This window comes from Cupressus sempervirens, chromosome 4 (genome assembly GCF_028749045.1).
Source record: "Cupressus sempervirens isolate cs-2001-9-10 chromosome 4, ASM2874904v1, whole genome shotgun sequence".
Classification (NCBI taxonomy): Eukaryota; Viridiplantae; Streptophyta; class Pinopsida; order Cupressales; family Cupressaceae; genus Cupressus; species Cupressus sempervirens.
In genome coordinates, this window is record NC_143121.1 from 153,581,658 (window position 1) to 153,594,280 (window position 12,623).

General features: G+C 30.9%; 1 pseudogene; it reads right to left on the minus strand.

Annotated features, from left to right (window-relative positions):
* Positions 1-5,957: 5,957 nt before the first annotated feature.
* Positions 5,958-6,533, minus strand: LOC149560431 (putative ripening-related protein 6 pseudogene; annotated as a pseudogene).
* Positions 6,534-12,623: the final 6,090 nt, after the last annotated feature.

A 12,623-nucleotide genomic window follows, 5' to 3' on the forward strand; every position in this document is an offset into this window, starting at 1 on the left:
TTTATATTTGTAAAATTCTAGATTTGCATTGTAAATTATTTTTTGTATGGATAATGATTCAAATTATATTTATATTATGTTTTCTCTCCTCCCTTACTATCTTTGTCCTCTTTCTCTCTCTTCTCTTTTTGTCTCCTCCTTTGAACTCTCTCCTTCCTTCTTCCTTCTCTCTCATATCATCCTCTCTCCTCTCTTTCCCTCTCCTCCCTATTTTGATATTTAGATTTTCATTTTCTTTAAAAAAAATTGTAGATGTTCATTTAAATTAATTTTTTTGATGTTTTGATGTGTTTAATTTATGTCACATAATTAAGTTAAAGTGATGGATGATTAAAATGCATTATATGTTTAGATTATTTAAACATGTATTTAAATTGATGTTTTAGATTCATTTCAACTAAATAGTAATTGAAAAAAAAAAATTGTACATATTAAATATTAAACAAATTTTATGGTTAGGATTTGTATAAACCCTATACTTGAACCCACACTTTACACTTATATATATTTATATTAAAAAATTATAACCCTATTATTTTAACATATTACTTTATTTCTATCCCTAATTCAACTATAATTCAAATCGTAGGTATATATTAGACCTTGAATTTAATAATCAAACTCTAACCATAATCTTGAACCATAACTATATTTCACTTTTTGAATTTAACTCTAACTAGAATATTTCGCAATTGAACTATATAACCCCATCCTAATTTGAATCCTAACTATGATCCAATCTTAACTAGAGCCATAGTAACACTGACCCTAATATTTACATCCTAACTGAACACTTCCTAATGCATAATCCCAAAACCTTACTTCAATCCTAAAACTAATTCTAAACCTTAACTGCCTAGCTATAATAATTTAATTTTTAAACCTTATATTCCTAACTCTACCATAAACAATAAATTCTAAATGTAAATGTAAACTATGATGTTAGTCATTATCCATACCCTAACACTAAACGTAACCAAGTTTTATGTTTATACCATAAAATGTTATTTTTAAAACTCAACCATAACCTTAACCCCTAAAATGCTTCTTTTTACATCAACCTAAACCCTAACCCTATATTCCTAAACCATAATATTAGGCCTAACTCTTATCATAATTCAAATATATTATTCAAAAACCTTTTTTAAAAACACTTCTAATCCTTAGCCTAATCTTGACCCTAATCTAAATATAATTAGAATCCTAATCCATACCATAACACTAGTCCTTTGTGTAACAATAATTTTAACTATAAGCACAATCATACTAATGTAAGTTATAACCTTAATAATAAGCCATTCTATAAATTTTATCTATCTCCTCCTCTTTTTAATATATATTCAAGTAGTCAAATATGTATTAGATGTTGTTATGGTTTTAAAGATGTATTTATATTGATATTTTAGATTTATTTTAACTAAAAAGTAATTGTAATTTAACTTTATTTTGTATACATTAAACACTAACCAAAATTAAGGGTTATAATTTACTTAAACCATACAATTAAACCTACACTTTAAAATTATGTGTGTTTATGAAATGTTTCTTTAACCCTAATATATTAAATTATTAACATGATTCTATCCTTATTTCAGCTATAATGCAAATCCTAGGCATAAATTAACAAAACTCTAACCATAATCTTGAATCATAACTATAATTCACTTCTTAAGCCTAACTCTTACTACAATATTTCCCTTTACTTGTACCTAGCCCTATTCTATCCTTATGTCTACCATAAATTATGCTTTGAAACCATAAGAACATAGAACTATATAAGTCTATCCTAGTTTGAACCCTAACCATAATCCAATCTTAGAACTAGAGTCATAATAACCCTAATCATAATAAGTACACTCTAACTAAACCCTAACTAATGCACAGTTCCCAAAATCTTAACCTAATCCCAAAACTAACCCCAAACCTTATATGCATATACTATAATAATTTAGGTTTCAAACCTTTTTCCTAACCCTAATCTTTAGACCATAACCCCTGAAATGCTTTTTTTAAACTTCAACCTAAACCCCAACCCTATATTTCTTAACCATAATCCTAGCCCTAACTCTTATCATAATTAAAATATGTTACCCCAAACTTTTTTCTTTTCAACCACATTTCTAATTGTTAGCCTAATCTTGACCCTAATTTAAATATAATTTGAATCATAATCCATACAAAGAAATAATTTGATAAAATAAAGTTAAACAATGTTTACATGGTGCACATCTAAATAAATACATGTGGCCTTCATCTTTGTCAAATTATTTTTATTGGAACTATATTAGTTTTAATTTAGCCAAGTTAAAATAAAATATTGTATTTCCATTCCAAGTGAACTCTTGTATATAAAAAATTTTGGGAAAGGCATATTCATCACCTATGCATCAATGAATAAGTTAATTTAATATATATATTAAATAAATTTCATGATCTTTTGCAAGATGGAAAAAGATACATATTAACTATAATTTTCACTAATAATGTCTTGTGACATGTACAATTGGTAATTATTTTTTACTCTACATGCAACAACCTATTGTTCTAGTTGACCCATTTTAATATATTCAATGAAAAACTTAATAGGATTCCCAAGTTGTTCTATATGACACAATGTCAAAAACCAAAAAAAATAACAATTACCATGGATACATTATGCTAGGAACAATTAGAAGATAATGCATGACATAGGGGAAGAAATTAGAGGAAATTTTTACATTTAATTTTAAGATATATACACTTGAATAAATTGAATGTAAATTATAATACACATGTTGTAGGAATGAAGGGAAAAAATTATAATTAATGCAAATTTTGAAGATTTAAACCTAACCCTTAAATCCTAAATGTCGAGCCCTAATTATAATTTCAAGTAAATGCCAATCCCTAATAATAATTTCCTAAAAAATTAAATGCAAAACCCTAATTATAATTTCATAATTTTAAAAAATTAATCTTAAATGTTAATCCTTCACTTTAATCGTAACCTTAAATGTACTAACCCTAATTATCATTTAATGATCTAGGATTAAGGTTTATTGTTTAACATTTACAATTAGGGTTTAACATTGAGTAGATCATGGATTGTATTCAATTTTAGATTATAATTACCTAGGATTAGGATTTCGGAATAAGGTTAGGATTAGGATTTTAAAAATTTGGGTATGAATGTTTATATTTGTAGATGTAAAATTTGGGAGTGAGAAGCACCAACATTTCTTGTGACAAAGGAAGAATATTACAGCAAGAAAAAAGGATTTTTCTTCAACAAGTTGGTGAGAGATTTTCAATTTCAAGTCTAGGTGTTCAAGTTTTTTTTAAATACCTTTCATTCTCATCCGAAAAGGAGAGAATTCAATAGTGGAATCACTTGGTGTCACTCTGCCCATAGTTAAATTAAGTGGGAAAATTTATTATGTTGCACCAACTGCCTTGAGTGCTCACCAAATTCTAGCCTATTTTGGTTAACATGGCCTTGTTCAATTTTGTTGTTCCTCTCAAAATTAGACCATCAAGAGATTCTAGTTGAAAAACTTTCTACCAACTAACCAAATCCATTCTTGACTTGTCTTCAGTTCTTGAGCACGAGAACTTCCCTTGGATTTTATCAATAATATCTTTTAGCCTGCCTGGGATTTTCAAAATGAATAGGAAATACACCTAGATGCCTTGCAAGAAGGTGAAGAGAAGCAAGAGTTTCCCAACATTACTCAAGATTTTCCCTTTCTAGCCCACCATCATTTTTTGGAAGCGTTGAACGAGACCATTCAAAAATCGGTTGGGAACTTCCTTAATTGTGAGTGGTAGCCCAAGATAAGTATCTATGAGGGATGCCTCCTAGCAACCAAGAATACTTGTCAGCTTATCTCTCAAGTTGGAAATGGTGTTGAATAAAAATACTTTTATTTTCTAGTAATTTATGCATTGACCAAATACCATTGCATATTGATTTAGGGTGACTTTCCATTCTCTGGCTTCAAGTTTGGAGGAGATTTCTAATAAGAAGGTGTCATCTACAAACTACTATGTGATTTTTTGGTGGGCACCAGGAGGCTAGTTTAATTCCCTTGATTTAGTCAAAATTTGTCAAAGACACTAAATTTCTACTTATCACATCCACTATAATAATAAAACGGTAGGGAGATAGGGGTCACCTTGGCAAAGACCTTAGGAGGATGAGAAAAAATTGCCAGGAGCTATATTGGTAATCACTAAGAAAGTAATAGAGATAATAGTACTTTTTATAATACTATTAACCTTCTCATTAAAGCCAAGTTTGGAAAGAATAGAAAACAGGAATTTATTCTTGACCTTAATATAAGTTTTGGAGATATCCACTTTAAGAGCCATACCTAGTTTCTTAGGCCTTTCCATAGAATGTATCACCTCATGGGTGGTTATAATCATGTCAAGAATCTGCCTCCCAAGCATGAAGCCACTTTGAAAGAGGCCAATGAATTTGTCTAGGAGAGGCTTGATGCGATTCACCATAACCTTAGGAAGAACGTTGTAAATTGTGTTGCAAAGGTTGACAGGGCTCAAGTCTTCAAATCTCCGAGTGTCCTCCATCTTAGAAATGAGAACAATGAAGGTCCATTTGAGTTCCTTCAGCAAATTTTCCATTCTAAAAAAGTCACAAGTAGAATGGATATCATCATACTTAATAATGTCCCAAACTTTCTTGAAGAAAGTAGGAAGAAACCCATCCAGACCAAGAGCTTTATATTGATCCACACTGAAACAACCTTTCTAACTTCCTCTTCTTCGACCTTGCATGTCATATTTTCATTCATTCAACTATCAATCATGGTTGAAATGACCTCAGAATATCATTTTGTATGTTGTTGTCAACCCAAGCCGCTAGGGAGTTATACATTTCCTAGAAAGAGGAATCAACTTTATCCCCTATTTGTTCCATTTCAGTGACTTCGTGGTCATTATCATCCATCAAGCTATTGATAGTGTTTCTCTTTTCTCATGTCAAGGCCAATATCCCCAATTTTTAAGAAGGGAATAATTGGTCGTCGAAGTCTCCTATACATAAATATTTCCCGTGTCTCATAGAATCTACCATAGTAATTAGCTCATTACAATTAACTATTTATTATACTTGTTTATTTGTGTCTTCATCTGTTAAATTGTTGTTTATGTTATTATAATTTTAACCATATTAGTTACTTGTTTCTATCACTTCACATTGGTGATGAGTACAAAAAATCATTACTTTATTAAAATGCATTTTAGTATTTTTTTAATATTTTATCAACATAAACACAAAATTAAATAAAAATTATATAAAGTATATAACAAACAAAAAAAATCTGCTATGAAACTAAATAATTGTAATAAGAAAGATGTACTTTTTTTTAAAAAAATGTCTTATTAGTTAATTAAAAAAATATTCCAAATATATATTAAATATGTGCATTATGATTAGTGATAATAATTATAGTATTTTTTATTAAGAATAACATGATTAAATTGTTGAATATTTAAAACTAATCAAAATATCTTAAAAAGACTAAGGAATACAAACAAAAAGGACAAACAAGCAACATGAGCAGCAATGCATGAACTGCATGGAGGAAAGACAAGAGCAACTAACAAATAAACAAATAACAAGTTGAAACATTAATATTTCTTATAAAGAGAAATCAAGAGAGACACCAAGGTATCAAACTTCAAATACCCACTTTAAATTACACAACCTAAAAGAAGGGAACACAAGAAGTAATTGACGGATGGTGTGAAAGAGTAAGAGAAGAGAAGAGGGACATCCATAAACATCACAGACTAAAGCAAGAGAATTTATTAATGAAGCGTGTGCAAGACAGGTGGGAAAATGGATTGAGAATGAGGATGATGGGGTGATCAGATACCGGCTGCTTAAACATCGCACACTAGACTTAATTCCAATCCTAATTTTTATCTTGAGTGCAATGTTTAAGAATGGCCGATCAGATGAACTGCCAAGTGATGGGCATGAGGCCGAAGTCGTTATCACCACGATGCAAGCCAAGGGCATTCCAAACACTCTCCGAGGCATCCACGATATCATCCTTGCAGGGCTTGGCGCACTCGTCTATAACAGTGGCCACCGTAGACTTCCCTCGCGCACTGATCTTCAACTTGCGGAAACAATTAGAGTTGTGTTCAAAAGTGGCAGGGGGAAGAGCGACCCAATGATCCTTGTTGGAATGGTAGTGACCATCACAAGCAGATGGTCCTCCGCCATCTCCTCCCTTCTCGAAGCTGTTCACAGTCATCCTTCCGTGCTTCTCACTTGCCCCTGTGCACGTCATCATCATCATTATCATTACGTAGCAAATGAAGAACACCAATTTCACTTTCAATCCCCCCATTCTGATCCTCTCTTCTCTTCTCTCAGAACTCCTCCTCACTATATGCTGACCACCCAAACGCTATGCTTCTCTAAATATGTGCCAGAGAATTATATTTCATATCGTACATTGATTGGCGTTACTTATTTTGTACATCTCCACTTCGCTAATCACAATTTTTGCCTTTTCCATTGGCCGGATTCCTGCCTTGAAAGGTTTGGTTTTAGGTAAAGAAACAATTAGACGGAGATAAAATATTCGTTAGTTCTGGTAATCATGTGCTTACTTTCACATTACACGTCAAACCAGTAAACATTCATTGTCCAATTGAACAAATTCACATTATTGACATCGATAATATCTAGCGTGAATCTCAAAGGAGCTAGAGAAATATTAAATCTTGATTGGTTTGGAGTCTTCGATTTCATTTTCGATAATCTTGAATATGGAGGCGTCTCTTCCTTTATTTGCTACTGCTGTTTTACGAAGATTTCTATACCTAATATAGTCTTGTAATTTGTCTTCAGATTTACAATCCCGAGATTTGGGTGAAACCTCTGAATAGACCTTGCTCAACTTTGGTTTATATAGTTTCAATGTTCTTTTACTTGAAAATTAGTGGTGGATTAGAAGGGATTTTAAAAAAATGGCAAACATTCTACATATTAATAATCTGATGGTTTAAACATCACTCACTAAGGCTATATTCTTAGATTAAAAGTGTTCTATAGTCAAAATTGACATACTTTTTCCAAGCCAAATTTTTTCTTAAATTTGTGATGTTTAGGAGTAGCTATTGACAACTTGTAAACGATTTTGAATTTGACCAGTTGAAGGGTATTTTTTCCAAAACAAGAGTTGTTTAAGAGTTGGAATCTTCGTTTTATGTAAAAGCTTGAAAATATGCTATATAAGATGCATCAAGAATTCTATAGAAAGTATTATCATCATTTATGACAATATTATGATTCATTTTATTTAGATTTATTTTTCTAGTGGCAATTATATTATCAATTATAGTTGGCAAAATTATCTCTTGTATACATAAGATTATATTTGTGATGAAGATGAAGAGAAACATAACTGAATCAAAGACCATGGATGAAATAATTCTAAGCACATAATGACTCATCTCTCCAAATTTTCTGCGCATTCTTCCTCTTTTATCATTCTTCTAGAATCCAAATTTGAATTCTATAAATGAAAACTAGAAAAGCTCATCGCACAAGGTCATGCACGATTATCAAAGATCTAAGTGAATGTAAAGGAGGATAATGTTGTTTTTCAAACTAGTAATTTTGGAAGGTTAGGAATTGGATTTGCAACATTACTTTGAGTCGAGACAAAAACTTCCTCACTTAAGGGTGATTTATGGTTATGTTTAATCATTGTCATTACAAATGCTAAACAAAATAGAAATTTTAAATATGGCTAGATTTGATCTTGCTCTCTTTTAGAGATTTTGAACTCTTTCACAACTTGCCACCACATAAAGGAACCAAACAAGACACAAGCTTCTTGGTTACATGGAATCAATTATTTGAAAGATCTAATAATTAGTTATTGTCATACCTTCATAAAATATGATTATTTGTCGATATAATTGGTTGATCGGTTCATTAAAATCCTACTTGGTTGCTTGAGTTTGCTTTACAAGATATTTATGTTGTTTCTTAAAAGTAAGAAGATCTTGATAATTTACTAACAATTTTTTATATGTTAAGAGTTGTGGAATCATTTCTCTTCTTTGAGGCTAAATGAAGTTGGAGATGGTCTAGTTCTTGCTTCATCATTTGAAAGCATCCTAATTTATTCAAAACTATTTTCACAAATCCACTTCTCTAGTAAGATGAATATTAATATTAAGTAGAACCAATACAAAATATAGAATGTTCTTAAGAAGCTTACATATTATATAATTATTATAGATCATTGATTTAAAAATCAATACACTAAATATTTAAGATTTTAAGTATTGATTAAAAATACAATAAGTTAATAAATAATAGACTTAATTAGAGAACACAAATCAATAATTATCAATCAGTGTAGGAATACATGTATGTATGTATGTATGTATATACACCATCTATAGACATACACACATATAGATATTTATCTATTATATTCAAATTAATGAAAAAAAAAAAAACCTTGCTACTTGATTGACTTTTATTTTTATGTAAATGATTAATAAAACAAGTATCATATAACTATTTTATTTAATATATCAGGATTCACCATATGCCCGCTATTTATCCTTACATGAAAAACTATAGTAGTAGTCATCATTATGATATGAAAAATAAATGACATCTAAAATCTATTCATGATAATAATGTACTTCCAAATTTAACTCAGTACTATAAAAAAGAAAAATATCAAGTAATAAAAATAAAGACATTTTAATGAAAACAATGTGTCTAGATGGGAAGTGACCATAAGAGGCATTAAAGGTTTCTATTAAATGGTGTAGTAGACGAGGGATTTGTATTGGGTGGGGGAGGGGTTTGTATATCACCCACTGGAGACTCTAAATTTGATGATAATGATGGGCTTCTCCCTATTGTGTGCTAGAGTTGTGTTACTTGTAACCTTTTGGCTTCTCCAATGGAGAGCTCTATTCTTGTGTCTGTGGTGTTCCTACATTGGAAGCTTATTTTTTCCACATTTGTAGTGGCCTATTCTAGGCACCTCGGTGGAGGGTTTCATGAGTTTTTCTTAGGAACAAGATTGTCCCAGGGTTCTTATTTTTCCTCATCAGACTTTTTCATGCAAGACACTACTATTTTCAATTCATTTTGGGGATTTTTGGGGGTTTCTACAAAGGGTGATTTGGTGATAGTTGTTCCTCTCTCTCTACCTTTGATGGAAAATGTGTTCAACTACTATTTTTGGAATAAAATATGGTTGAGGAGGTGGTGGTTGTTTGGTTACAATGTGCTCTACCTACTACAATTTCTTGAGTTGGTTGTTACCCTTGCACATTGTTGGAGTTTCAAAACTACCAACCAAAAAAGTACCTATTACTAGGATTATGAGGATATATCTTGGTCTAAGGGTTGGCTACCTGGACTATATTCAACTAATAAATCTTCATATCCTGATCCAATTTTAACAAAATAAGAGGATTCTCTGCTCTTTAAGCTCTGCAAAGCTTAGGCAAGTGCACCTTAGGGATAAAAGTCTTGGTACTTGATATTGTATTCACACTTCACTCATTCACTAATATTTTTCTTCACACTTATCCCCTATAGAAGATTTTGGTCACAATTCTTCTTAGTTTCATAGATAATTCTTAGTTACAACTGCTAACTATAACCTACATAGATTAATTGCAAACAAGTGTTGACCAACAACTAAATTCTTCATACATGACAGTAAAAATTGATTTGATTTTAAAGTTTTCATTTATGCAACTCCATGATTTCTTCAACATGCAATTGAATAAATGATCAATGCACTATCTATTAGCATTCAGAGTATAGCCAATAATTTTAACCTAATTAATATCCTTACAATCAATTATATCAGCAATTAATCCCAAACCCCATTCTTATGAATATCCTTCTTATATAACTAGAAATCCTATCAATTTAATGAAGCATTTACTTAATTCTTTGAATTAAAAGCAACAATAAATTGATATACAACCTATCCTAGTTGCATTAAATTGCATAAACCTTGTTGATAAAATCTCAATATAACCAACACATAAAAATGGAGATAGAATTCAGAAAAAATAGATATGGTAAAACATTCCATGTGTATTAATTCTCCTTGAAAATTATACAACACTAATGTGAAATTTAAAATACTTCAAGGTATGAAAGCTTCTCATTCAATATGTTCTCGTATTCTTAGATTTATAGAGGAATACATCACAAATTTGTACCTAAAGACTTACTGGACTAAATGCAAGACTATCATAACACTAAAAGTCAAAAAAAAATTGGACCCTTTTTCTATCCTTGGGATCTCATTTATAGAATCTGAGATGCAACAAGCTTTAGGCATAGAGAAAAAGGATAGTTCTCCTTAAGACAAAAAGATTTTATAAGAAAAAGGTCACTGTCACAAAAAGATTTGGCTTATGCTCTCTTACTTTACAAAAGAATGTCTCTATTAATGATCCTTTTAGGCTGGGACCACTTTTGTTGTTGAAATTGTTCATCTGATGATTGGTCTATTTATAGTTGTTGTCATTCTAACTATGGGACCATCTAATTTCTACTTGATCCTAGAAATTGATTACAACTCATTGCTTTCCCTCTAGATCATCATGAATAGTGATGTCCATAGTTACAATTGGTTGTTCTTTTTGGTTTGAATAACTATCTCTGCTTCTATAGTTAGTTTTTGTTCTTTCCTTTCTTTTGGCGCATTAATTATCTGTAACTCATTCAGGTCCACACCATCTTCATCAGTTTCTTCAAATACCAACTAATTTTCTTGAGTAAGATCTGACATCCACTTGTTGAAAAGTTAATCATCTAGCTAATTGAAGTTCAATATCTCTTGCTATTTCTTTAGGATATCTTCTTCTAATTTCTCAATTTCATCAAAATCCTTTATGAAAGAATTAAAGAAAATATGAACCAACACAACTTCCTCAGTTGTCTTGGTGAACCATATGTGATCTTTTTCATTTATAACATTATTTAATCTAATGAACATCAAATCATCCAACTCCTTAGCCCATTCTTCTTTATCCTTCAATTTATCTACAACTTTAAGTGCATGAAGAAAAAGCCCAAAACTTTTACCAAGATAATTTGGAAAACAATTGACAATTGTCCTATGTAGCACAATTCTCTTATTATCAAAGTCAAAAAGTCCATTAGTCATATAGAATGTCTTTTCTACATGTTCACAAGAAAGAATAATAACTAAAAAATGTAAAATAGTAATGTCAGGGTCCCTACTATTCTATTTGTTCACGATTGGCTTGAAATTAATTTGAGGGAAAAAGGTACCTTTGGATCTACCAATCAACTCCCTTTCTTCTAGCAATCCTATTTGCCATAGGAGTTCAGAAATCCCTACCTTTAAAGGCACCTGATATGGCAATACACGTGATTTTCCAAGAAAACCATATACTCTAAACACATTGGAAACTACATATGGGATAATATCTCCCCAATTGTGACTTACCTTACACACTTTAACATAATCCTTTGGTTTGATTTATTTCAGTAGGGAATAAGGTATTCTTGGGTTGTCTATAGTTAAAAATATTATAAGCTTGGAGGTAAACTATCTATAAAATCTTACAAAATTGGCATCTATGATTTCTCACATCATATCAACACTGCACAGTTGGATTGGTAATCTCTCTCCATCTTTCTCCAATTCCAACTTCATTTATTTAGAGAATAAGATAATTCCTTTATACAAACATATGTACATCAACATGGAGTACCAGTAGAATGGTTTATCAACTTTAGCCTTCGCTATACCCATTAATCCATTATGAATTTCTTCTACTAAAAGAGTAGCAAAATAAAAAATAGAGCTCATGTCATATCGAAGTGTTTGAGCAATAATAAGAATAATGGATCCTTGAATATGATCCTATTCATACATTCCTAAAATTTTGTAAAGAGAGAAGTATAGTGCCTCAACCCTAGGATTGAAAAGTTTCTTTAAAAATGGCTCTGGGGTAGAAGCAGTTACCAATGGTACTAAACCAATCTTGACAAAATGCTACTATAATGGTCCCCCTCTGAGGTATATCCTTTGTGCATCGTACCTTGCCTACAAATCTTCCATATCAATCCTCTCATGCACTATGTGATTAGGGCTTTTAATTTGAAAACCTCCCTAATCAACTCCGGATAATTTTTCACTATCCTTATTATTGGATCATATTTCTTTGAATTATTGCAAGTAGGTCACCTTCAAAGAAAACATTGTTTATAGGAGTATCAAATTTTCTTTCTGAAAACCACTTATGGAACAACTCTAAACCCCCAACAGATGTCTCGGCATCTCTCAACCAATTTTCTTTGTCATAGAAACTCTCGCTAACCAATAACCTAGGGTTCTTTGGTATCAATTCTTTACTCCTAGAGAATTCATTTTTAGATTGTGGCATTTGTTCTACAACACTTTGTTGGTAATCTACTTTTCCTGAGAAATCCTTTCATGGAGGAATATTGAAAATATTGTCTTGCTATGACTATTATTTCTCAATTAACTAGAATTGTTGGTACCTACTTACTCAATTTTCCTATTTGTTTCATTGGAAAAATCTATTTGTAGTATTTTATGACTCTTAAA